General features: G+C 46.5%; 1 protein-coding gene across 4 annotated transcripts in view; it reads right to left on the bottom strand.

Moving 5' to 3' along the window:
• Positions 1-25,475, bottom strand: part of LSAMP (limbic system associated membrane protein) — a 991,105-nt gene that overhangs the window by 268,006 nt on the left and 697,624 nt on the right. The window lies entirely within an intron of this gene.

The following is a 25,475-nucleotide window of genomic DNA, read 5'->3' as shown; positions in this document are numbered from 1 at the left end:
GATTGGATATAAGGAGGAATTTATTTCCTGTAAGGGTGGTGAGGCACTGGAATGGGTTGCCCAGGGAAGCTGTGAATGCTCCATCCCTGGCAGTGTTCAAGGCCAGGTTGGACAGAGCCTTGGTTTAGATGGTTTAGAGTGAGGTGTCCCTGCCCATGGCAGGGGGTTGGAACTGGATGACCTTAAGGTCCTTTCCAGCCCTAACTATTCTATGATTCTATGGGGCAGTGACATATGGAAAACTATGTGTGACTCAAAGTTGGAAGAAGAAATGGAATAAGGCAATGCGCTATGTAAAAAAGGGAGCACCAGGAGCCCCCTGCCATTTGCCATGAAGAAGCTGGCACTGCATTGCTCATAAAACAGAGGACAAATTAAAGAGGGTGTGAGGTAGAAGAAGAGAAGAACGAAGCAGTGACTGACTACACAATCAGTTCAGAAGGAAATTAAAGGTAAATATCAATGCACTGGGATCCTGTTTAGGCTCCAGCACAGCCCCATGGTTCATGTCAATACATGCTGCCAAACTTGGAGAGTCAGGAGAAAACAATTTTGAGCTCAGGGGAAGGAAGCAGAATGCTAAACATGAGTAGTTCGTTACTGGAGTGGTCTCACACTCCTTAATGGCACAGCTAACCAACTAGGGATGCTGGGGAGGGACTCTTCGTCAGGGACTGTAGTGACAGGACAAGGGGTAACGGGTTCAAACTTAAACAGGGGAAGTTTAGATTGGATATAAGGAGGAAATTCTTTCCTGTTAGGGTGGTGAGGCACTGGAATGGGTTGCCCAGGGGGGTTGTGAGTGCTCCATCCCTGACAGTGCTCAAGGCCAGGTTGGATGAAGCGTTGTGTGGGATGGTTTAGTGTGAGGTGTCCGTGCCCATGGCAGGGGGGTTGGAACTAGATGATCTTGAGGTCCTTTCCAACCCTGACTATTCTATGATTCTATGATTCTTTAAGTTAGCCACTGGACAAGTGACTGCAGGCTGTCCTGAGGCCAAAGGCAGGCCTGCCAGCTTCTCTGTTCCTCCCCTTTGAGGAATATTAATCAGGAACTTGCCTGCTATTCATCAGGATCCTCTGGGTACTACTGGACCCTCACAAACAAAAACCCTGGTTCCATTTCTTTGTATAGGATACAGTCTGTGAAGTACAACAGTGGAGCACCACTGCAAATCCTTCCTTTCTGCTTCTGCCACTTAGGCAAAATGTAGGATGGGGGTGAGACACACACCCAGCACCTTCTCTTTGTTCCTTGCAACAACTCAACCACAACACAGTGGAGCAGGATCCAAACGTCCCTTGCAAGTCACCAAAGTGATATGGCAAGAAGGGCTGATGAATGCTGAGGCTGTTGTGCTGACAGGCCTGGGCGCAATGTGTCACTTAAGGTAAATCAAGGCTGACAGCCAGTACTTTTACCTTCTCCTCCTTTTCCCACAGCCTTAAACTGAGCCAAACGGAGCTCATGCAGGAGGACAAAGGACAGGCAGAAGGGTGGGAGCAAGAGGGTGAGCAAGGGTGAGGAGGAAGGGCTTGAGCATCCCTCTGGGATAGCAGGTAGGGATTTCAGGGGAAGCAGCAGACGGGTAGTGAGCTCTGTGTTGAGTGTAAATCTATGGGAGGCAGCAGGGCACCGGGGCTGAGATCCTGACCTTGGGCCAAGGCAATCTGCTTTGTAACTGGCAGCAACTGTAATCCAGTCTGTGAACAGATGGCACAGGGAGGAAAAAACACAAGATACAAACGTAGGCTTTCCAGTATCTGTTCCAAATCCAGCCAACCTTCAGCAGGAAGGTGATTAAAGCAGCAAAGAAGTACGGAAAAGCCAGGCAGACTTCCTCTCTTTGGAATGAGTGGTGAAGTTGGATGCTACAGTCCTGGTCCCAAAGGACTTGATGACTTGGGGCACTTTGGCTGAAATGCAGAAGCTGTCTCTTAGCTACTCACTGTTTCTAAGGGATGACAAACAGGGAGGGGTTTGGTTGCTATTCTGGCCAGTCCTCAGCTCCTGTATTGGCATCCTGAACATCTTCACTCACACTGTTGCTTCCTGTCCTAAGGCACTGTCAAGAGTCTTTTGCTCTAACAGCTCCACACATAAAGACACCAGATATCAGCAGGGAAGTGACACGAAGCCTTAGTGTGAAGAACAAAATTTGCATGGTACCATTATACTCTAAGCAGCAACACACCCAAGAAGCCCCATGTTAAAATACTCAGAAATGTGACAGAAAAGTCCAGACCTGGCACTGAATTTTGTTATGGTATGAATTATGTTATATGTTTGAATTTTGTTTTCTCTCAGTAGGAGGTGAGTAGTAAGCTGGTATCCCTACTTACTGGCATAGGTCATGGAGCCACTGGTTATTAGACTGAGCCAAAACTGCTGTAACTCAAACTATTTCACTGGTTTAGCTCAGATTTCCACCCTGGAATCCATAGTTTGGAGAATCTGAAGTGTATTTCAGAAATAAATAATCAAGTAATAAAAGATGGATGCGAACCACTGTAGTTGCTGGCATTAAAACACTGACACTGCTATACGTTTGGGGACCGTTGCCATTACCAGAAGTACTCAGCAGCAAATATATGAAATCTGCCTACTAGAAACACTTAACCAGTTTGTACATCATCAGTATCCAATAGCACTGTGATAAGTGAAGCCCTGAAAACACAATTCTTCATAATACTAATGGACCTACTGGTTTCTAATGAGTACCTGGTGTCCTTCCACATTCATTGCAGAGTCATCCTTGTTGAAATGCCCAACGTGCTCTGCAGGTTCATGCTGACAGGCCATGAGCTCTAAAGTACGGTATTTTTCTTGTAGCTTTTTGAATTTATGATGCTTCAGCACTTGAGACAAATTGGGATAAGAAATGTAGACATATTTTCCTGTGTAGTTTCATGACCCAAAGCTCAGGGAGTTCTTCACCCTTTCCCACTACTTGGAAGAGGCTTGGTGTTCAATCATAACAATTCATTCCCTGCCCTGGTCTACAAATGTATCTGCACTAGGAGTAATATCATTCCAAGTATAGAGACTTGTTCTGAAGAAAATGTTTTGCTTTTCTGCCATATTTTTGTTACAGTGATCCCCACTAACATGCATGCCCATAGATAAGCTTTTCTATGAAACAGAGAAACCCCGTTGCCTTCGTATTACTGCAGGGGAAAGTAAGGCAGGGAGAAAACACAGCCATTTAATTGGGAATATGGAGGACAGCACTGATAGTTAATCCCTGGCATAACCCCTCTGAACTCGGAAAGGACAGCAACCCCTGGCAAGAACAAAAGCAGGTGCTGTCTTGCTCAGAGTGAGCTGTCTCAACACTGTGCTCCCGGCATGGCAGAGCGGGTGCTCTGTCTCAGATGGGAAACAAAGTGGAATTCCCATCTCCCATAAAGGAAAAAATGGAAGTGCATATGAATGCTTAGGAACAACAATGACACCAGTGGGGGAAGAGATGTGGTAATGCTTTAACATAATCCTTCCAGTGCTCTCCTCCTGCCCTGCAGCACCCCTAACTCTCCCAGCCCTAGGTTTCCCAAACCCAGCTATGCCAAAAACCCTTGCTCCTGCCCTATGGCTTCTGGACATGACAATCTCATGAAAGCCCTGCCAGCACAAGACCGGACAGTGCTCTGACAATGTCCCCTCATGAAAAATGACACTTCCAAAACAAATGCTTCAGCTTAATGGATGTTAGGCTGCTGCGATTCTGAGTCATTAAACTTGCACCTCTGACAAACACTCTCAGTATGTTCTTTCTAATTACCAGAACCAAGCAGATTTAGACAGGGCAAATACAGCAGGGCCGTCCATTTCCTTACTGTAGCCTGACTTCTTGTTCTTTTCCATTTCCTCACTCCTATCTCGCCCTAGCTCTGCTTATTTATTGCACTAGCGTGTGCTGTTTTGCCTTGCAAATCCTTCTGCACAGAGACATCCCCTCTCAGCCAGAGTTTTAACGGAGAAATTCTCCTTCCCCCATTCCTCATTCTTGCCCTGCTCATTAGCTTTGCTAAGCCCCTTTGGCTGTGAATGTACAGCAGCATTTATACTGACCGACAGTGACCTAGCAAGAGGACACTGACATTATTGCCTCTCAACTTGCTGGGATCTAGATGTCTACCCTTCTGCTGTTACCAGGCACTCTGTCCATCTTAATTCCCACTGACTTCACTGTAGCATATTTGTGATTTGAGTCTCTCCTCTTAATCTTCATTTTTTTCCTCTCCATCTGCTTTTATTTCCTCCTCTCCATCTCTCACCTCTCCTGAACTCTGCACTCCAAAGCCTCTGAAAACACTCCTTCAAAGAAGCTGCTACTTGACAACTGGCTGTGCTGGGAAGGTGATGCACACACACAGGCACTTGAACATTGTTGGAACAATGACCATCACTCATTCTTCCTGCAAAGTGCCTACCCCAATGGGGTCACATTAGACTGCTCCTTAAAACACAGATGTGGAGGGACCACAAAGATCAATGCATCTAGTAGTATGTGACAACAAGCAACAACATGGCAACCTTTAATCCAGAACAGTCCCTAATAACAAAAGACGTACAATTAACCATTAGGCTATTGTGCTTTTCCACCCCACTTACTCCTTATTTTCCCTCATTTCCAACAGGCTTTTTACGTTAATATCCTCTTTCTCTCTTTCTTGTCTTCACCCTCTCCCTTCTCCTCTTGCTTTTTCTTGCTCTTGGAGCCTACCTTTCCCCCCTTTGGCCAAGTACACACTGAATTTCATAGTCAAAAAATAAAATAAAGACCTCAAGGGTTATGAATTATCTGTCCTATTTTAATAATTAAAGATGAATATACAGAGCCAAGGCAGCTTAGGCATTTGTCTGAACAATCACATTATATCAGAAACGTCTTGTGTTGCCCCTAGTGAAATACATCAAAGAAATTCCCACCCCTGTATACACGGCAGTTGTCCTAGTCCTGCCCTGGGACCACAGAGCAGCCAATCAACCTGGATTTGATTGGGGGCTATATATTTTTAGTTTCAATGGACAGAGTTTGATGGCTTTTGATAATTTGCATCTTACAGCTAAAGAAAAGCAGCTTATTACTAAATGCAAATAAAATGAAATGAAGTCCAGCTGTCTGAACGCAGATAGAAATTACATAAAGCCCATGAGGCCCTCTGGAGATCTTAACTTGTCAAGAGAACATGGTCTGAGAGAGCAAAAACCCCTGCTTCAGAGGAGCTGCAGCCAGCAGTGTCTCAAAAGAGTGATGCTGATTATAGTGTGACTTAAGAAAGTATGGGCATAAATGAAGAAAGAACTGGGAGAGCTGAGAGGAAGGGATGGTGGAAAGGTTTGTAACTTGAAGAAAAGAGCTGTCTAGTTTTTAAGAACACCCCGGCTTTGGTTGACAGCATTCTGCTCCACAGAATGACATGGTTAATCAGAGATGTAGGAAAGAGCAGGACTTGCCCCCTCCAGCTTCTCAAAGAGTGGAACAGGAAGAAAGGAAGAAAAGTTATAACGAACTTTCAGTCCTTTAGAGAGGAGACAGAAGCAGTGACTACATGCCCTGACTGGAGCTGAGGCTGTCTCAGAAAGAAAGAAATACAAAGGAAAGGAGAAATACTCCTTGCAACCTCCCAATTACACATGGACCAGACAGAATCTATCTTTACCCAGGGAAAGGGCTAAAGGAGACCTTCACAACTCTGCTTTTCAGGTAGAGATAAGTGCCATACGTCCTAGTGGTGCCAAACAATCTAATAACTTGTCGGTAAGGGCTGCAGGCTGCAGCCTACCATGAAATGAACTGACTCTAAAGCAGAGGAAATGATGCAGTCCTTTCTCCTAATCCCTGCCTCCAGAAAGGCATTCATGCCTCCTGCAAAACTCAGGCTAGCACAGCAGTGGAGCCTGTATGGTCCTCATGGACCTCATGTGGGTACTTAAGCTATGCTCAGCTCTCCCCCTGCTACCTCTCATCGTCCCACTCTCTGACAATAGATCAGAAGCCATTTCACAGCCTCCACACCTTTTTCTTGTGTGACATGTAACAAGACGAGGAACGCTTAGGCTTCACTATTGCCAGAGGTGAGAATACGTTGGATGTATAGTTGAGCTCATGCTGAGTAATGGAGAGTTTCACTTTGCCCTAACAGCTTCGTTACCAGGCCCTGATGCTGTACTCTTGCTAGCTTCTCTTGTGTCATTATTTTCAGAGGAGAAGCAGCAGATCAGGTGTTTGACCTGTTTGGTTTAATTGATTCAAACATACTAAACGTGTGCAATGGTCTGGGTCACTACCTTCTCAGTCCAAACACGCTTTACTCGTTCTTTCCTTTCGATTGCACAAACCCAAAGCAGGATTGAAACTGCCCAAGTGTTCAAAGCCCCAAATCTGAACCTGCCTCACAAGCTGTTCCCTGAACTCCTCACAGAGCTGTTCAAGGAGCAGGTGTTTGCAACCTTGTCCTCTCTGTCACTTTCAGCAGGAGGCAGTTGACAATTTGGACACCGAGCAATAGGGCCACAAGGGAGTGGGTGAGGTGGTCAGTGTTGAGGAACAACTTCCACATTATCAGGTCCCCTCCACCTCTGTGTCTGTGGTGGCTCTCAGAACCCTCCTGACGGACTCAGCCATCACATCCCACCCACCGTACCTTCCTGTTCAAGCAGAGCTGCTGGGGTGATACAGTGTTAGTGCATCCCTCCGTTCAGACCTTGCAGAGCCCATCCCTAGGCTGAGGAAGGGAGGGAAAAGCTTTTGTGGGGTGACACAGAACAAATGAATTTTTGTTCAATAAATCATTTTAGAGAAACTATTGACCCTAGGGCCCTTGAATGCATCAATCCATTCATAAAAATCTCATTTTCTCTGGTACCCTGTATACTTGCCTTCCTTTCCACTGTCACAACCACTACACTTCATTTTCTTTTCCTTTCTTTTGCTGTTTCTTTTCTCTCCTTTTTTTTTTTTTTCCATTTTGACCCCATAATCCTATCTTAACCTTCTAATCCTCTCTGCAGTTCCCTCTTCTTCCCCTGATCTCAGCTCCATATCATTCACAGGCTGCCACACTGACAGAGAGAAAGAACAGCAGATATTTACCAAAGTATTACCATAAAGATTAAAGCTAGCAAATACCATGGCTCGCTCCTTCCCTCCAGCCCTTGGCCTAATGAAAACACTCTGCACTCCTTCCCTTTTCTTGGAGGCAAAATGACAAAGCCCTATAATCTCTAAGGTGGAAGAAAGAGAAGACCCAAAAGTGATTAAAAGGATAAAAAAGAGAGCAGAAAGGCAAAGAGAAGTGGGAATAATATTATTTAGCACTTCTGTAGGACCTGACGGTATTATGCCAACCTGCAGTATCTTGTGCTTTCCGTGTGCTTGCTTTCTGTCTTTACTCATCTCTTATCCCCAAGACTTTGAGCATAAGTTCCCTGAAGGAGGATTGTCCTTTTTGTTCTCTGTATCCTCAGGGGTCAGCAAAAAGGGATATGATGCACAGTTCAGGCTCTCAGGAATAAGCAGACCTAAAGACACATTACCAGGGAGGTGGCTATCACCAACCCTAGGCTGCAGGAAGGAAGCTAAAGCCAAGCAAGATGGGGTGATTCATTCATGGAGATGGTTAGGGAAGTGGCACTACCAGAAGAATATCTTGGACAGCCAGGCTGCTGTCTGTCCCATGGCCTCGCTGCAGCCAGGTTATCAGCAGAAGCGAATGAGGGGAAACCACCAGAATGAGAGAGGGAAAGTAAAGAGAGAGAGGTAGGATAAATGAGAAGAGAGAAATGGGAAAAGAACAAGAAAGGAGAGGTTAAAAGAGAACAAAAAGGTTAAAAAAGAAAAGAAGTAAAACCAAAGGAAATTGAGAATGAAAGGGAAAAGGAGAAAGAGGCAACAAGTAGAAAAGAAAGAGCCAAGCTACATAGGGTCAAAGAGTAAAGAAGAGCTTTTCCAGCACATGGAAACAGACGGCTTGGAACAGGGGGAGGGAAGGATTTTTGTGAAAGCGGGAGCAAAATGCACTGTACAGTTTGAGGTGCAGCCTTTGCAAAATAGAACTCAGAAATACCGTGGCACTATAAACCAGGTAACTATATGGCACGGTATACATACGTGTGAAGTTCAGCCTTCTCCCTCACTCAGACGTGTTCCTCTTCTACTTGCTTCACCATCCATCCGCACATGCAGGCAGAAGGGGTGCTGTGCTGAGGCCATAGAATTTATTGGCGGAGCGGACGCACTGAAGTCCTGCTATGCACAGAGCTTTATTACGGAGGTAGAATTATGAGGACTGCACAGAGGACAACTGTGCACACAAAAGCTCAGCTCTGACCAACTCACCGCAACAAATCACGGCCTGTTTGGAAACGCAGTGTTTTCTGTGCATCAGGCACAGACAGCAACAAACAAGCAACCCTCAGCTCAAAAACCTCAAACACAACCAAAACCCCAAGTCCAACCTGCCTGTCATGGGTGTAGCCAACTCAAACAGTTAGAAAGAGAAGCTTGACATAATGAAAACTTCATCTTTCTTCGCATGTAAAAAGTCTGCAGCAGTGCTTTTGATGCTGGACTCGCCCATTCAAAGAAAGGGGCTATTCACTGCAGATAAAGCCGATCAGTGCAGTGGTGGATGTGACCCTCTCACTGTGCAGTGAGAATCATGCATTTGGCTGGACTGCTTCCACCAGAAGATCTCAAAACACTTGACAGCTCATTAAAGCCTGGCAGCACCTTTGGGAGATGGGGAAGGAGCAATGAATGATCACTTCAGTCATCACACAAGGGCATCTCCCTTTACACTTGGAAGGTGGAGCTTGTTAGCAGTGTACAGATGCCCACAAGACAGTTTCAGGAAGCTCTGAAGAATACCTCTTCCAGTTCAAAGTCCAGAGGCAATTAGATAGTTAACCAAAGTGAAATCTGACCAGGAGACAATAAAGCAACCCTGCTTTTCCTTAGCACTATTTAACACCTTTCCTTCACAGAGCTCAAATCACTCTTTGAAGGTCTAAGTATTTTTATCCCTGTCATGTAGTAAGTAAGGAAAATCTAGGAAGAGGAACTGTTGTGCCAAAACACACACACAATGAGTCAGAAGCAGAGTAGAGAACAAACCCTGGGTTTCCCAGGCTTGCTATCCCATGTGTCACACCATCTCCCACGCTATCTCTGTGCTCACTGCATCTGGACACATCTGTATTTAAAACTTCTCATTAAGGAAGTGAGGCTCGTACATCCAGCTGGCCAATATCCATCCCAGGCTATAAATCCTCAGATAAAACTTTCAGTGCGTTCTCACTGCAAACCACAGATTCCCCCATCAATCATCATCTTGCTCTGTATCTCCACGTAAGGCACAGTATATGCTTAACAGACATCTGTTACCAACACACCAGCGCTTCCGCTCACAAAGCTCTTGGCTGGAGGATATTGTAAAGAGCAGAAGCTAAGCCAAGTGCTGCTTAGGCTCTGCTCCATAGGATGCTCTGAGGCAATGTGCAGAGGTGCTTGGGGGCAGCAGCACGAGCAGCTTATAATAGTTTGGGTTTTGGGAACAGAAGCACTGCTAGGAGGACCTGTAGTCTTCCCCAGGATTTGACTGCTTGTCCAGAGATGAGAGGGATCCCAAGTGGCTTTATGCTTTGATGTCAGAGGGCATCCTGCTACAGGAGTCTCTTTTGGACAAAGCTGGAGTGCACCTGAAGTCATAAAAATGTTTTTGCATGATCGCCTATTCCAGATAAAGACACAAAAAATAGACTGCCTGGCAAAGCTGCACTTCATGTCAGACTTGGTTGGGCAAGCTCCAAGGTGCCCCTCCTTCTTAGTATTTAATTACTGCAAACGGAGGTTTTAACAGAGAGAGATGCTATTTGAGACAAGGCTGGTTAGAGAGATAGCCAGGTCCTTAGAGTTAGTAATTAATTACCAGGCATTCTCAGCCTTACGACATTAACTGCTTACCCTTTTAAATAGTAGTAAATTGGAGATACGTGTCTAATTAGAGAGCTGTAAAATGTTTTGGAGGATTGAACAGAGAGAGACAACTTACAGAGATGGAGTGGGAGGCAAACTGCTCTCTGGGAGGAAAGGAAACAATATTGTTACTATGAAAAGCTGTTGTATTTGGTAATGTACCCGCATTCTGGCTATCTGAAAGGACTTCCGGCTCCACCTGGCTCCACAGTTGCAAGCTCCCTGAAGAGGGGAAGCAGGTTGTGTATTGGATAACAAAGGATTGATCTCACCTACAAGGCCAAAGACAGACCTCGAAGTCCGCTACTACTATCCAGCTAGCAGATTTTATATTTCATGTCCTTACAGCAGGCATATCCCCATCCACTGCAAAGATTTTTGGGAAATATACACCAACAGGCTGTATCAAACACACACTAGGCTGGAATTACTGCTAGGAGATCAAAAACATAAGGGGCTGTTACCACAGAGTAGATCTACTGTTCTTCAGAAACACAGATTTAGAATACCAACCTTTTTCCCCCCTCTAATTCAAATAGGCAGAAAATAAAAGCAAATAAACTATTCAATGCTGGATTTCTGGTGGGTATCACGTTATCTCAGTCCCTGCTACCAGCAACTTCTTAAAGCACATTTTAGGTCAAAACCACATGAGCAGTTTTCCAGTATTTTGTGCAAATGCTTTTCATTTGCACATCTGCGCTGTCCAGGGGGAGCTGAGGTCTGCCACGTGGTCTAAGAATTGTGTTACAAGGATTTCCTGTTCCATACGAAATAACACAGCTCAAGTAAAGTTCAACTGAAATAATCACAATGATCTCGTAAAGAACCAAGTAACAGGCAAGCCCCAAAGAATTTGCTCTAAGGGGGCGCGTATTAAGTATTCCTGCTTTCTAGATCTGATTTCTATGGCTACGTCCCATTCACGCAGCCTCCATGGCCATTTCTTCCCATCTGAATACTTCCTCACCTGTAACAATCTAATGATCTTTGTAAGATAACAAAAAGACTTTCATTCAAACAGTGCACAGAGTGGCAGAGCTTTGGGGATCATGCTCTGATGCAGCAGGAGGATGGGTCTCACAGAGACTGTCATCAGGTGGCTTTGGGTTTCCTCTACTGAAAGATGCTATGTAGTATCTTCTGTCTGCATGGGACTAAACACTGGAGACATGGTCCTTGGGCAACATCTTCAGTATGGTAAGATTATAAACCAAAAGACCACTTGGCACTTTTCGAAGGCATAGGTTGCAAAGACAGTAGTTGTGTCTGAAATCCAATTAGTTTAATTACAGTTTGTCTTCCCAACTTGTCCTTGATGCTCCGACTGGATACTTTCTTCTTTTCTTCTTGTCTTAAACCTGCTGCCATTTGCTGTTTAATAATGATTGCAGGTTTCACCTCAGAGGTGACTGTGCTTCAGCTATGAGCAGAACACAGCAACCCCTCCACTGGTATGTTCTTACACCATTACCAGGGGTGACACCTCACCTCAATGATTCCATGGAAGGCAATAAGACTGATTTAAGAAACAACTATTTTCAGGGAAAAAAGTAGAGCATGACTCCACACTGTCTTAAGCAGGAGTACTGACACGATGCCAAATGATGCACGTTCTAGAAGGAACTATGTGAGCTACCCTGTTGGCTTCTAAACTAACTGCAGTCATTCACAAATAAAGACTCATGTATGGCAAACTCATTAACACCCTCTGTTCAGAATGGGCAAAACCCCAAACGTAATGATAGGATGCACTGAGATGAAAAGACAAGGCCAAGTGCACTACTGCACTGTAATACAATGTCCACATCAGGTCATTCTGTGTGAGAGAGATGCAATGGAAATACAAGGGGTTCAGAGACAGTTGGCAGCAATGAGTTAGGGGTCTGGGATAATTTCTGTAAGAAGGGAGATTGAAAACAAATCAGGCTGGATAGTGTAAGGATATATAAAACAACGAAGTGTACAACAAAGGCAAACACCCTGATAAAGCCAGGGAGCATCCTGTACAAATGAAATGCTACTTATTTGAGGCTGGATAGTTGGTTGTTGTTTTCCTGCTGTGCGCAATAACGTGTGGAGCTCGCTGCCACAAGATAATATCCAGGCCAAACTATTCCTAAAAGGAGTGTAGTTATTTGAACTGCAGGAATATCGATGGTCACTTTATACAGCATGAGAAAAACCCTCCTCACAACCCCTTTCCGCCAACATCACTGGTATCAATCAATTCTCTCGCTTCAGACTACACGCAGGAAACAATCTGTCCAGGACACAGAAATTTCTCCTATCAGCAAGTTTTTTCCTATGATTTTGCATATTTGCCCACTTAGGAAGGTTTGATATTCTGTTCTATAACGTAAATTAGAAAATGCAAGATACTGATGTAAAAGGGTTCTGCTATCATCTGCTGTTTTCTTAAATTCTTCTGTTTAGGAGGAAATTCATATATGCTAAACAAGAGCCTGGTTGAAAAGCACTCTCTCTTAAGGATTTTTAAGTGTTCAGGCAAGAGAGAAAAATGATCATCTTACACATTTTAATGAGCTCATGGAGGACCTGAAACTTCCTTTTTAGATGGCTTGTGTCCCAGCAGCTAAAATTCCCCCTCTTCCCCCCTCCCATATCACATCATCCCTACTGACTCCAAGTGATCTCCACAAAATGCTGGATCTGGTATTGACCCATGAGGAAATGCACTCATTCTTAGGAAACTTTTAGGGAACAACAGACAGCTCATTCCAATGGATTTATAGTATCAGCCCCTGAAAGGACCTGCCACAGATATAGCTCCAAGATTTACAGGTCTGTCATTTCCAATGACCCTATCTAGATCTTCCCAACAGAGTCTAGTGAGCAATTACACACTGCAACCACCTTTTTGGATATCCTGCTTTACTCCTTTCCAGAAAAGCAAGTATGTACAACAAAATTCAACAAAGCACTTTGTAGGATTCTCTCCTTGACTTCCTTGCTGCCTTTACAGAGATGCATTAATGTAGGTTCCTCCTGCACCAGGATGCTCATTCTCTGGACCAGAATCTCCTTTTCCCAGACATACACACTCAGGTGCAAGCACCAGTCACCGATTTTCTCAGGAACATGAAAGCAGCTGAGTGTTCCCTGCACACAACTTCATTTCCACTGAGCTGGAATCACTGGCTCTGGCCTTTCTGACCGTAACTGAGAAAAGATTATCCCTGTTTTTACATTATGACATCCCCATGTGCCATCCTGGTCCAGCAGCCACTGAGATAGCCCAGTTCTGAACAGGACACATAAACTGGGGTTCCAGCCTCCAAAGATTTTGGTCAGCTATGTCCAGCCACTAATTTGCTGACAGAAATCTCCTTTTTGAGCCTCAGTTTCTCACACTGCAAAGTGGGCAGGACTAATAGTGACTTGTCTCAAAGGAGAAATCAACTGAAATACTTTGGGATTCAGAAATGGCAGGGACTACTGAGCTAAATAATCTCAAAGTAATTCCATGTGCTCTGGCATAGATCTGACAACAACTTAGCTATGTATGCTTTTAATAGAGACGAACATTTTCATTTTCTCTGAGCTTATTTTAGGCTCCATCACATAAAAGCAAAGTCTAAACAAGGCACCACCAAAGCAGAATGCACAATCATTTATTCCTGCAAAGCAGCCTTGGTGCCTGTAAAAACACTTCAGGTAACTCAATATATTAGAATAATGAACATAAAGGAAACCAGAGAACAAGCAAGGACGGGGCAGAAATCACAAACAGAAGCCAACAGCATAATATATGGTACAACTGCAGTCCAAGCCAGACCTCTGTGAGGCACTGGGGAGCCGCTGGGAGTCACACGTGAGATGGAGGATACCCAAGCCATTGTATTGTTCCCTGTTACTCCTTGGATCTCATGTGAGCAATTTTAATTTACGTATCATCGTGCATATGCCACCAGGACCCCTATGCGCGATGCCTGCAGGGAGATCTTCAGCTGGCAAGCACAGCACAGCCCCTGTAGCCACAAGCAAAGGAATATTTGCTGATGCAAACATGAGCCCTGGCAGCAGCACGCAGTGCCTAAGGCTGAGATGGTGCTGCAGCAGGGGATGTCCGGCTGCTGTCAGCAGCATGGAGCCTGGTGTCTGCTTGGGAGAGAAGGGGCTTCATCTCCCCACAGGTTACTCTCTGCCTATGGGCAGAAAGAGAGAGGAAAGATGGAAAACTGTGCCTGTAAACAAGTTGCTTTTGCCTTCTTCATGCAGCATATATTTCTGCAGAAGCAAATCAACCCCAGAGGAGAAGGAACCTTTAATGCTGGGAAAGCGTATTACTTTCTTGCAGGAATGTTTGCTTGCTCTTAAAGTGCCTGTGTCAATGTCTGACATGATAGTAATGGAAGCCCTCATACCCTCCCTCACCACTGTCTCAGTCTGGGGCTCCCCACACTGGCTCTCCCCCTGCAGCGCTTCCACTGCTCCAGACCTATTTCTTTCCCTGGCACACAGGCTCATGCATCTTTAGTGCTCACTTCTGCAGCATCTCCTATTTCAGTCCCAAACCTCTTCTGAACAGCAAGTAATAAAAATGACGAGGACGGGCAGAAAGAATGAGGTTGTGAGGAAAGAATTGGCAAACTTGCTCCATTTTCTGCCTGGATCAAGACCTGAACCCACAGGAAGCCTCGAGAGGTGCCACGTGCTGCAAACGCACTGTGACATTTCAGAGACCTCCCAGCAAGTCCTGGGAGCAGAGGGATGGACTTGTAGGGGAACATTTTCTCTTTGCTACGCAAGGAACTGATGCTATTTATAACGATTCCTGCTGTCCCCAACTGGGCATGAAGACAATCAGCATCTGTCCAGACCCTCAGGGAGACTGCAGAACTAGGGATGTTGTATATGTGTCTGTGCAGTGCCTGCTGCTAAAGCATGAAAGAGGCAGGATGGGTACTTGGCACAGGGGAACTGTGAAGGGCTGGGGAGATGAGGGGCTGGGGAAGGGGATGGTACCAAAGGGAACAGGTTTTGCATGTTACTCAAGATCATACAGATGGTTTCTCTTTAGCTGCGGTTTTGAAAAGCCCCCTGCCTGCTCTGCTGGAGGCCCTTTCCTGCCAGAGCCAAACCTGGAGCTCCCAAACAAGAGAAGGAAAGCTCAAAGGTCTTTGGAAACAGAGAGTGCATTATGCTGGGGAGCTGGGAACTGGAACTCTATACATGTAGTATCACACACCTTTGTCTGCTTGTCCTGTCAGGGCAAAGCCCAGGAGCAGCATTCTGACCTGGTCCCCCTGCCTGGCAACTGGTCCCCCCCGTGGCCTGCCTCCAGCATCGCTCCTCCATCTGCAAGCATCCCCCCTTCCTTCTCTCCTGTCCCGCACAGTATCTCCCTGGCTATAATTCCTCTGACTTGGAAAGGGAGCTTGACTGTTCCCCCCCCACTCCTGCTGCTCTCACGTTTCCTCTTCCTTGCTTCCCCCTCTGACATTTCCCTCTGATGGGGAAACCTCCATGCTGAAAGGCCATGCTGGGGCATCGGCCTCCTGCTCCTCTCCCCTGCCCCAGCAGCAGCACAGACAATTGTTTTCTTGCTCCATTAAGCCAGCAAATGAGGCTGGCTTAGCTCAGCACCATGAGCCCAGGATGTGTCTCGGCACAAGAAGTAACAGCGATGTGGAAACGGGAGCAAAAGAGGGATTTCTGAGTTTGGCACCACACTCTTCTACGCGCAGACACGCAGGAGAGAGGCTTCTTGAGACCGAATCAAGCAAACTAACATAGCCTGTAAATGCTTTGGGGCTTGGCCAGGTGACCATGCTGCCTTCTTCGAGGTCATCCACCCTGCTCCAGGAGATGATAAATGAATGCAAGGCCACATCTGCCAAGATATTGACTTTGGCTCCGCTCACGGACTGCCTGCACTTCAGAGATGGGTAATATTCAGCTTGATTATCTCTCACCGCCAAGAGGAAGTTTCTCTCTATGCTTAAAATCATTGGGATGAGCCAAGGAGGAATCGATCTCTGGGAGAGAAATGCTGACAAGAAAGCACAAGTCGGAGACAGGATGAGAGTGGACGATAGGTGAGCAATGGAGACAGCCTCTGGCAGCTTGCCTGCCCAGGTTAGCAATGGCCTGGGTCACTACAGCTGGAGGAAGATTAAGACCAAACACATTCATCCAAACTTTACAGTAGGGCCCTGTATGCTTTTTCCCTCCTTCCCCAAATAGCTTTTCCTCTGTTACCTTGCTCCTCGCATTCCTTTCTCCACTCTTCCCTTACATCCCCACTGCACAAGAGTTTTCTGTTTGCTTTACGTGCCCCTGTAAGTCACCCAATTCAGGGCTTAAGGAATGAGACTCAGTGGTTGCAAGGCTCACTGCCTGCCCTGCTTTGCATCACACCTCACATCCTCAGTGGTGAAAAGCCCTAGTAGCACTCATACACTGCACCACATTCACCCCTCAGGGGGGATATCTCATGGGCTGATATCCCCAATGCACAGGGTGATGTCACACCACGGGAAGGTGACATTTCATTAGCAGAATGTGCTGACAAAGCCTCATGAGGCGAACAATCAGCACCATCATCAAACTTGCCCAGGATATAACACTGAGCCTTCAACTTGGTTTTCCTATCACCGTAGTGGTAAAACATTGTCTGAAGTCCTGTGGCCCTCGAAGGGCAACAGATGGGAAAAAGATCTGAGTCTTTCCAAATGAAAATTGGTTTTAGGGGGTCTTGACACTGATTCCTTCTTCTGTTTGCCAGAAAGGTTGTCACATGCTTGGGCAAGAGTGAAACTGCCTACAGACTCCTTGGAGCACACAGCGCTCCTGGGGTGGAAGCAAGAAGAGCAGCCCCAGCAGAAGAAATGGGAAAGAACCTCCCATCCCAGCCAGGGTCACTTGGCTTCTTTGCTGAGGCATTTCTCTGAACCTTCCAGCTGTGTTTCTGCCCATGCTCCTGCCATTCTTAGAGCTTGAAGGATGCACAAAATCAAGCAGCAGAAGTAGAAGAGACCCAAAGGAGCCATCTAGTCTGTTCTCTATGAAGGATGGATCAGCTCTACTTTGTCATTTCTGGCATCTGTCATTCCTTGTACATGTCTAGTCTGTCCTTAAAGCCCTCCAGTGATAGAGCTACACAACCTCTCAAGGCAGTTGGATTCAGTGTTTTGCTTCTTTATTGTCACAGAGTTCTTACTGACAATTCAGCCTGTCTCTCTTGCCACAGTTAAACCACTCTTCCTCATCTTCTCCTGCAGAAGGCACTACTTCTTTCTTTTGTATCTTACATACCTGCACGCTGTTGTTCATCTCTCACACTTAGTCCTCTCTTCTTCAAACCTAACAGCCCAATTTCCATCCATCTCTCCTCACTGACTATTCTGTCTAGTCTTCTGAGCATAGGATCATAGAATGGTTTAGGTTGGAAAGGACCTTAAGATCACCCAGTTCGAAACCCCTGCCATGGGCAGGGATGCCTCACAGTAGACCATATCACCCAAGGCTCTATACAGCCTGGCCTTGACCACTGCCAGGAATCCCCACTTCCCTCTTTTGGACTAAACCTAACTGCTCCTCATCTCCCTAAAAGCACAAAGTACCTCGATAGACACAAGACTCTACTTCAGTGTAAGCATCCAACGCTATGCCCAAAGCAGGGACACAGCTAGAGTAGAATACAATGTGGCATCCAGTAAGACACTGAATGATGCTGTAAAATCTGTTGCATGCCCTTCCTTCTCTCTTCTCTGGGAGCTGGATGCTGCTCCCACTTTGGGCTCCATGTAGAAGAAAAAAAAGCCTAACCAATCTATGCCCAAGGTCCTTGAATCCACCTGGCCTGTATTTAAGCACCACTTCCCAAGTCCAGTAAGAAGCAAGTTGCATGTGTTCCTCCACCTTGGGACACACTATTCAAATGGGCAGACCTGCATGCTTCTGACTCATCGCCAGCACTGGAGACTGGCCAGGAGAACAGGAAGGGAAGAAATGCCACTCTAAAGGCCAATGAATACGCATGAAACGTTGTTATACAAGAACCCCTGTGGACCCCCTTGTCCCGGTAAAAGTTCTACAGATGGCCCACCACCAAGCACAGTCGCTGCAGCGGGGAGGATGTGTGGGTGGACAGATTATTTGATATTTAGCTGAAAGAACTAAAATGGGTTTAATGCAGTGCTAGGAAGACAGATTGCCTGCAGCACCTTCTGCTCCCGATTATGGATGCCAATCTCAGGTTTACCTTAGGTGCAAAAGAAGCCAGGATGAGTGCGTTTGCACAAAGGCTTCAGTCTCACAAAAAGGAAGTACAAGAGGATGAGAAAGGGTGACCAGTGCTGAGGAACACCCCTGCTACAGCGCCAGCTGTAGTTCTAGGTTTCTAAAGCATCTTATGGTTCCATATCAAACGTGGATGAGGCTGCTTCCAGAGTTCCTGGAAAGCCTCTCCTGCAATGGACAATTGTGGCTGAAAAGATCCTAACTCATGAGTTAAAGACCTGCTACTTCCCTGGTACTTTAAACACCGAGGACTTTCCATAACATTGCACCATCACTATATTTCAAATGCATCTGCCTTTGCACCCCAGCACTGATTCGTGTCATCCTGTATCAGCATCCTGCAGGAGTGTCAAGCTCCTCACCCAAAAAATAACTACAACAGGGGAAAAAGTTCCCCAGCTGCCCCCTTCCAACTTCCAGCAGTAGAAACACAGCGTACCAAGGAAGCACTGCAGCATATTCATCTGCTGACAGCAGCAAGGCAGCTTTCACACCAGCCTGCAGCTTCAGCTCTTGCCTGTCAACCACCTCATCGATGAACAGACTCTTCTTCCACTCTTATTTCCAACTTGGGCTGCAACTGAAAACGGGAGAAGCAGATCATTGGGATGCAACAGGCATCCAACTATACTCCGGCTAGGAAAAGAAAGAGGTTTACTGATGACGCAGCCCCCACTTTCTTATTAGCCCTCTACATACACCCTTTCCTATAACCCTGGAGGACAAATAGGCAGTGGGCATTCTGTGTAGGATCAAATAAATGCACTGGGAATACTCTGCAGGCCCAGCCTGCATACAGAGCACTGACTGAGTGGCTGTGCCCAGCAAGAGAGTTTAAAGTCAGAGATCAGAGTTGAGCAAAGAGAGAGAAAGAAAAGAAGAGGAAGAAAGAGCTGGAGTAAGGACAAGTGTTGGGAAAGGGTGAAGAGTGAGGGGGGGATGAATTGAGACAGAGAGAGGAAGCAAAGGAGGGAGGGAGGAGATGGAAAGGGCAAGAAGGAGATGTGACAGACAACTTCGTCAAGCAAGGTGACAAGCTGAGTGGGGGAGTGTGCCAAGCAGAGGGAGCTGGGTGAGATTTGCAGGAGAGAGACAGGAGAGAGATATTTCAGCTCTGTCTCTCTGATGAACTTATCCATCCTTTCTCTCTCAGTGGACAAATCTCTGCAAGCACACTCTTTCCTTTCTGGCAAGAGACAGCCGAGGACAGCAACAGAGAAAGGCAGATGAGGTACAGCATGTGCACAATTCAAAGGCTTTGGGCACACTCCAAGTCTCAGCAGTAGGTATAATAACAACAAGCCCTAAGGAGTGGGTCTAGCTGGTGGAGGAAGTAACTCCTTTTCTGTTCCTCATTCACACGAGATCTCCTATTACTGCTGCCCACATTTAGCACACTTTAAGGGGTACTGTCCTCATATGCTGCCCTGAACTGCTTACTTCACAAAACCATGGATGGCTGCCTTCTGCAGCATAGAGATGAGAAAGGCAATCTAACTATGCATACTTCTTCATGCTTTCTGTCTTGGTCTGGGGGTTTTTGGTTGGTTGGTTGGATTGGAGTTCTATTGGTTGTTCTTTAATCTTTTCAATGAACATGAGGCCAGTATCGCCCAGGGCCTGCCCTTATCCATACCCCCCCCCCCCCATCAACAAGTTGCTCCATTTCTGCCAATTGCCTTTAGTGGGAAAGTTGAGGGGGAAGTCATTACAAGGGGGCTGCTTTAGCTTCCTATCACAAGGTCCGTGGTTCACAGGACCCAAAGGCAGCTACTCGCAAGGTACTCACTTGTGTAAGGACTGTCCCAGCATACAGCCAGCACCCCCAAGTCAGCCCAACGACACCCAGGAGCAATTTCAGTTAAATACCAGTGTAACCCAAGAAACAGACAACTAAGCCTGTGTGGGTATATGGTGGGTGCATGCCATCAGCTGTGTGGATGTGTGTGTCATTATTCCATGGCATCCCAAAGGACTATGGAAAGCAGCTTGCTCCCTTACCTTTCCTCCAGCTGCAATTGCCTCTTTGCTGTGCTGCCAGCTACCCCAGTGGCCAGTGGCACAGGGTAACTGGGTGATGATAGCAATGACTGGCATGCGAAAGTCAGGCAGTACATCCAAAAGGATTACTTACAAAGAAGGGGAGTGATCTGGTGCTGTCATGAAGTCCTTACAAGTTCTGCTGCTCATGGAGCAAAGAGGTGATGATGGGGGATGTCCCCATAGAGGGGGTGAGGATGCCTAGTAAGCTGTGAGGTCCTCATCCCACTGGCAGGAATGAGAGCCCTGCTAAGTGGGACAGCCAGGATGAGTCTGTGGGGACCTACCCAAGGAGCTGGAGGACAAGGATCTGCATGAGAAGTGACAGGGGGCTATGGAAGGATCATCCCTGTTTAACCAGTGTACCAAAGGCTAAGAGGGGTAGCAGACAGGAAGAGGGGTCGGTGGGCTGCAGCAGTCCCTCCCCGTCTTCTTCCACCAGCTTAAAACCTCACCTGTCCCTTGACTCCTTTAAACCTGCCTGCTCTGAGGGACAAAACAGGCTCCCCTGCATTGTGGTTTGCATGTGCCCCTGCTCATGCAAGGAGGGGGGGCTCAAAATGCCCCTTCCCCAACAAAGCCCCAGTAAACAACTGCCTCAGCTGGCACAGGCTCCCTGCTCTGTAGCTGCAGGGAGAGAGACTACAGCTCATATTATATTGTATTTGGCAAAGGGGACAATAATTTTTCAGGGAGTAATAACTCCCTGATTCCCACTTTTCTCCAGGCTCAGAGGACACCTGGGAATAGATGGGGGGTTCCTAACACCCCTGTGCTACCCGCAGCACTCAGTAGGGTTGCTGCCTTATCATGACGCTGTTTTTCTCCCCTTTTGAGCATTTCCAATTCCAGCGTGCTTATCTATGGCTGGTCCTCTCTATCATAGGCTCTCCTTTCTGCTCCCTGACAAGATGAGCACAGAGCCTGATGGTGGCCAAATTTCTGTTGGGAATCTGGGCTGGGGGTGGGAATGGATCTCACTGCTAAGGAGCTAGTGTGCAGGAGTCAGCTAGGCTTTGCCACTGTGGCTCCTCTCCTCCAAAGGAGAAGAAAGAGATAATGATGTTGGAACATTTTAACCTTTCTTTTTCTGAGCTTGATAGGCTTGGCCTCAGGCACCTTTCCTAGCAAAACCAGGCTGCTCCAAGATTGATTGGTCGGGTGCCGAGTTTAAAGGTAATTTTCTCTTGTCACATGCACATAAATTATTGTGGCTCAAGCTCCACATCTCACTTATTCGACTGCTTTTATGCCCAGGCTCTGATGAGAGGTAAGAACCACTTCCAGTGCTCCCCAAGCAGCATCGTATGTAAATATATATCAAGAGTACCATGGGCATATACACGAAGCTAGTGTCTGTGGGATGAGGGAGAAGGAAGGGGCACATGCAAATCTGTTCTAGCTGCAGAAGTAGCAACTAGCGCCTTGTTTGCTCATCTATGAACCTGTTTAAAATGTTCTGTCCGTGAACGTCAGGACAAGGAAAACTCATCCACTCATATTATTCACAAGGGGGAGAGAAAAAAAGATGCACACGCACACACACACAAAGGAAGCACAGCTGCAGCCCAAGCGAATTCATTTTCAACATTCATGAAGACATTCACAGAACACTTCACTGCTATATGCCTAAATTTTGCTGCTTGGAGTAAACACTTGAGCCAGCGCAGGCAGTACGCTGTAGGTGCAATACCGCAGCGAGGATTAGGGGTGGCTCTTGGTCCAAGTCACAGATACACATCCCAAAGTACATGGCCCCCTTACTTTAAGGCACAGACTCATGGTCTACTGCTGTGTAGTTCCTACTATTGTGCGTTGCAAAACAACTTTGGAAGTACCCACAGTCATCACATTCCCCATCCATCACACAACCTTATGCAACAGAGACATGTGTGCTCTGACATATTTCAACACAAAACCAGTGGCAAACAACAGCAGCTCTGGCCTAACGTGGGGAGCAGACCCCTTTCCCCCTGTCTGCTTCCCTCTTCTTCTCCTCAATTCATCCCCTTCATTGGTTTCTTTCCCTCTGCATCCTTAGCAGCTCACACAAGGGAAAATGCTACAGAACACAAGGGAGACTCAGCTGAAGCCCTGAAGACAAGAGCTGTGTGCGTTGTTTCTTCCTCCTCCATAAATACAGCTGAGACGACGACTGGATAATTGGCTAAGTGCCTGTCAGCTTAATAACACAGAGAGAGACACAGAGAGGGAGAGGGAGAGATTTGTATTTACTATTCAAAGTCATGGATGCTGCCTGCCAGTGGATTTCAACATGGGTTTTGTTTGCACAGCGAGGCACAGAAAGTGACTGGATGTGCAGCTCTGAGTCATGGTCTCCCTTGCCTAGCCTCATGTGAGGATGCACAACTAGTCTGGGATGGAGGCAGTGAGAAAGAAAGAGGTTGAGGTAGCTGTTATGCAGGCACCATCCTAGTTATTATATCCCTGCGTTCCTACACTAGAAAAGCACTATCACCTCCTCTGGTGAAGCAACTAAGTGACACCATGTTAGGGGCACTGACAGCGGTGCATTTCCAACACAGTCACCCTGCTGTCCCTGAGAGGAGGGAGTGCTGTGGCACTGTGAGCTGTGCGATCACCCCTACTTCATTTTGCAAATGCACAGCAGAGGACTGATGCTTGGGAGCTGGAGCCCTCTTGGCCTTTCCCTCCCCTTCATAAAGCAGGGAACGCATCTAAGGAGAACACTTGTGATGAGAAACCACTTGGGCCTGTCTTGCCTCTCACAAGCATGTGCGTGTGAGACAAGCCGCCCTGCTCTGCGAGTTTTCACTACTTCCCTGTGCCACAGAAATGCAAATTCCAGCAGTCAGAGTGGTTCAGGTTGCTACTTGAAAGGGACAATATTGGCCAGATCTATCGCGGTGTTAACCACCGAGCCTCTGGAGAGGAAGATGCAATATACATTCTTTCAGAAAGACAAAGATTTATGCTTTTAAGTGTGAGTAAAAGGATGGGAAACATCTGCTGTGCCCATTACTGCTTACAAGGGAAGCTATGTCACTATGCGTCGGATTTCATAGGTTTTCAAAAGGATACAGGAGCAGGTTGCTCAGAGAAGCTGTGGCTGCCCCATCCCTGGCAGTGTTCAAGGCCAGGTTGGATGGGGCTTGGAGCAACCTGGTTTAGTGGAAGGTGTCCCTGCTCATGGCAAGGGGGTTGGAACTGGATGAGCTTTAAGGTCCCTTCCAACTTAAACCATCCTATGATCCTGTTTGCTCTTGCTTTTTTCCTGTAGCAACTGAAGCACACTGAAGCAAAGGGACATTTCCATCCTTAGCGATAGTTACTGAGGCACAGGAGTCAGAAAAAGCCACTCAGACCTCCAAACAAGCAGGCTGTTATCCCCTCCATTGGGCAGTGCTGCCTCTCACTCAGATCATGTTTGCAACTTTACAAAGTATATGAACGTTTGTACAACTACATGCAAGAAAACACTTCCCATTTTTAAATAGGAGCAAATGTAGGGAAACACATGCTTGCTTCCAGGCAAGCAGCCCACCCCCCCTGCCCCCCGCCCCAGACCTCGTGTAGGTGTGCTATTGCAAAGCATCTGCTGAACTCCATCCCAGGCTTGATTCCATCCAGTGGGAAAGCCCACCCCCAGTGAAATCAATAGAGCTGCAGCAGGGCCATTTCGTCTCTCTTTGCACAGGGCCAAGCACAGCAGGGGCACATCTGGCCTCTCACACAAAACCAAGCTACTCCTAATAAAACTCTGCTGAAATATACACGCACAGGGGTTCAGATGATTTTGAACTAGCTGTTTTGTAGGCAGAGGTGAAGCTTATCATTATTAGCTCCCATTACTTACCATAAAGCCAGGCACGTTAGATGTGCCTGAAGCCTGAAGCAAATGCTTTGGTGTCAGATTCAGCTGAAAATCACATTTGTTTCTTCTTTGGTGAGAGAAAAGAAAACTCAGTAAATTCCTGACTTCACCTCTGTGCCCTCCATTGCACTTACTGCAGCAGAGCAGGAGTTCACACAAGCCAGAGTGAATTTTGATGGACAACAGAACTAGGGACCTTCAATGAAAACAGCAATACTCAGCCTCACTGTAAGTCTGTTGAAGCCCTGCCACTGCATCAGCAGCAAACCGTGGCCCTACAGCTCTGCCAGACTCAGATGCCTGTGGGTCTAGGTAGAAAGGGCAGGTACGTGTGATATATATTTTGAAAACTTATAGTTATGAGATGGCAAATTCCAGTAACTATGAGCTATTTTAAGACTAGGTCTTTCTTCATGACCTGCTCGGGAGGGGAGGGGAGTGGAAGAGGTACTGACTCTGAGACACGCCAGGTAACACGTACTACTATATAAATTTTAATGCCACCTAAGTAGGAAAACATATGGTACTTAGCTGCAAACTGGAGTGTGTGTGCAGACTCAGGGGAGGAGGTTAAAACCATGCAGTTTGATGCTGTCTCTCCTCCTCCATCTTTCTGAACACAAATTATACATATGGTGTTATTAAACATACCTCATTTCACTAAAGAAAGCCTTTTCCCTTTCTAATTTCCATTCCACCTTCGCTTGTGATGGGTTATTCCACTTTCAGAAAACGCAGTATCACAAAGGGCCCCACTCACCTATGTGTGTGTGTATATATATACATGTATATATATATCTAGTGTGTGTGTATAAGGAGAGATGCTAATAGCCACCCTCTAAACATATCCATATTTCAACTTCCTTTATCATATGTATGCGCACACACTCGCATATCTATGTATGCATGTGTGTCTTCACATAATGGCACCACCTGCTGCCAGACCTGCAAGTTCTGCGTCATCTGTTACTACATTTATTTAAGAGGAAAGCATCAACAGAGCACAGCCCCTTTTACACAGATCGCAACATACCCTCTCTCAACACGCATATACTAGATTTGATAATGAAGGCTTTGTATATACCAGAGAAAGAGAAGAGCATTCGTGACTCGCAGTCAATACCGGCGCAGATGAGGATGTCCTCATCATGAGGGGAACCTCGTGTTGTCACATTTGCTGGGTTGTTGCGTGGCTGAGCTAAGAGGCAACCAAAGCTAATGGATAGGTCGTGATGCTGGGTGTGCCTAAGCCCTGCTGCACAACCCTAGGCGAGTCCCCTCACCTCCTGCCCGTCCCCAACCTCTAATAACCTTCACACCCTGTGGAA

This window comes from Lathamus discolor, chromosome 4 (genome assembly GCF_037157495.1).
Source record: "Lathamus discolor isolate bLatDis1 chromosome 4, bLatDis1.hap1, whole genome shotgun sequence".
Lineage (NCBI taxonomy): Eukaryota > Metazoa > Chordata > Aves > Psittaciformes > Psittacidae > Lathamus > Lathamus discolor.
The sequence above is the reverse complement of the archived record's forward strand: the minus strand, read 5'-3'. Positions and strand labels throughout refer to the sequence as shown.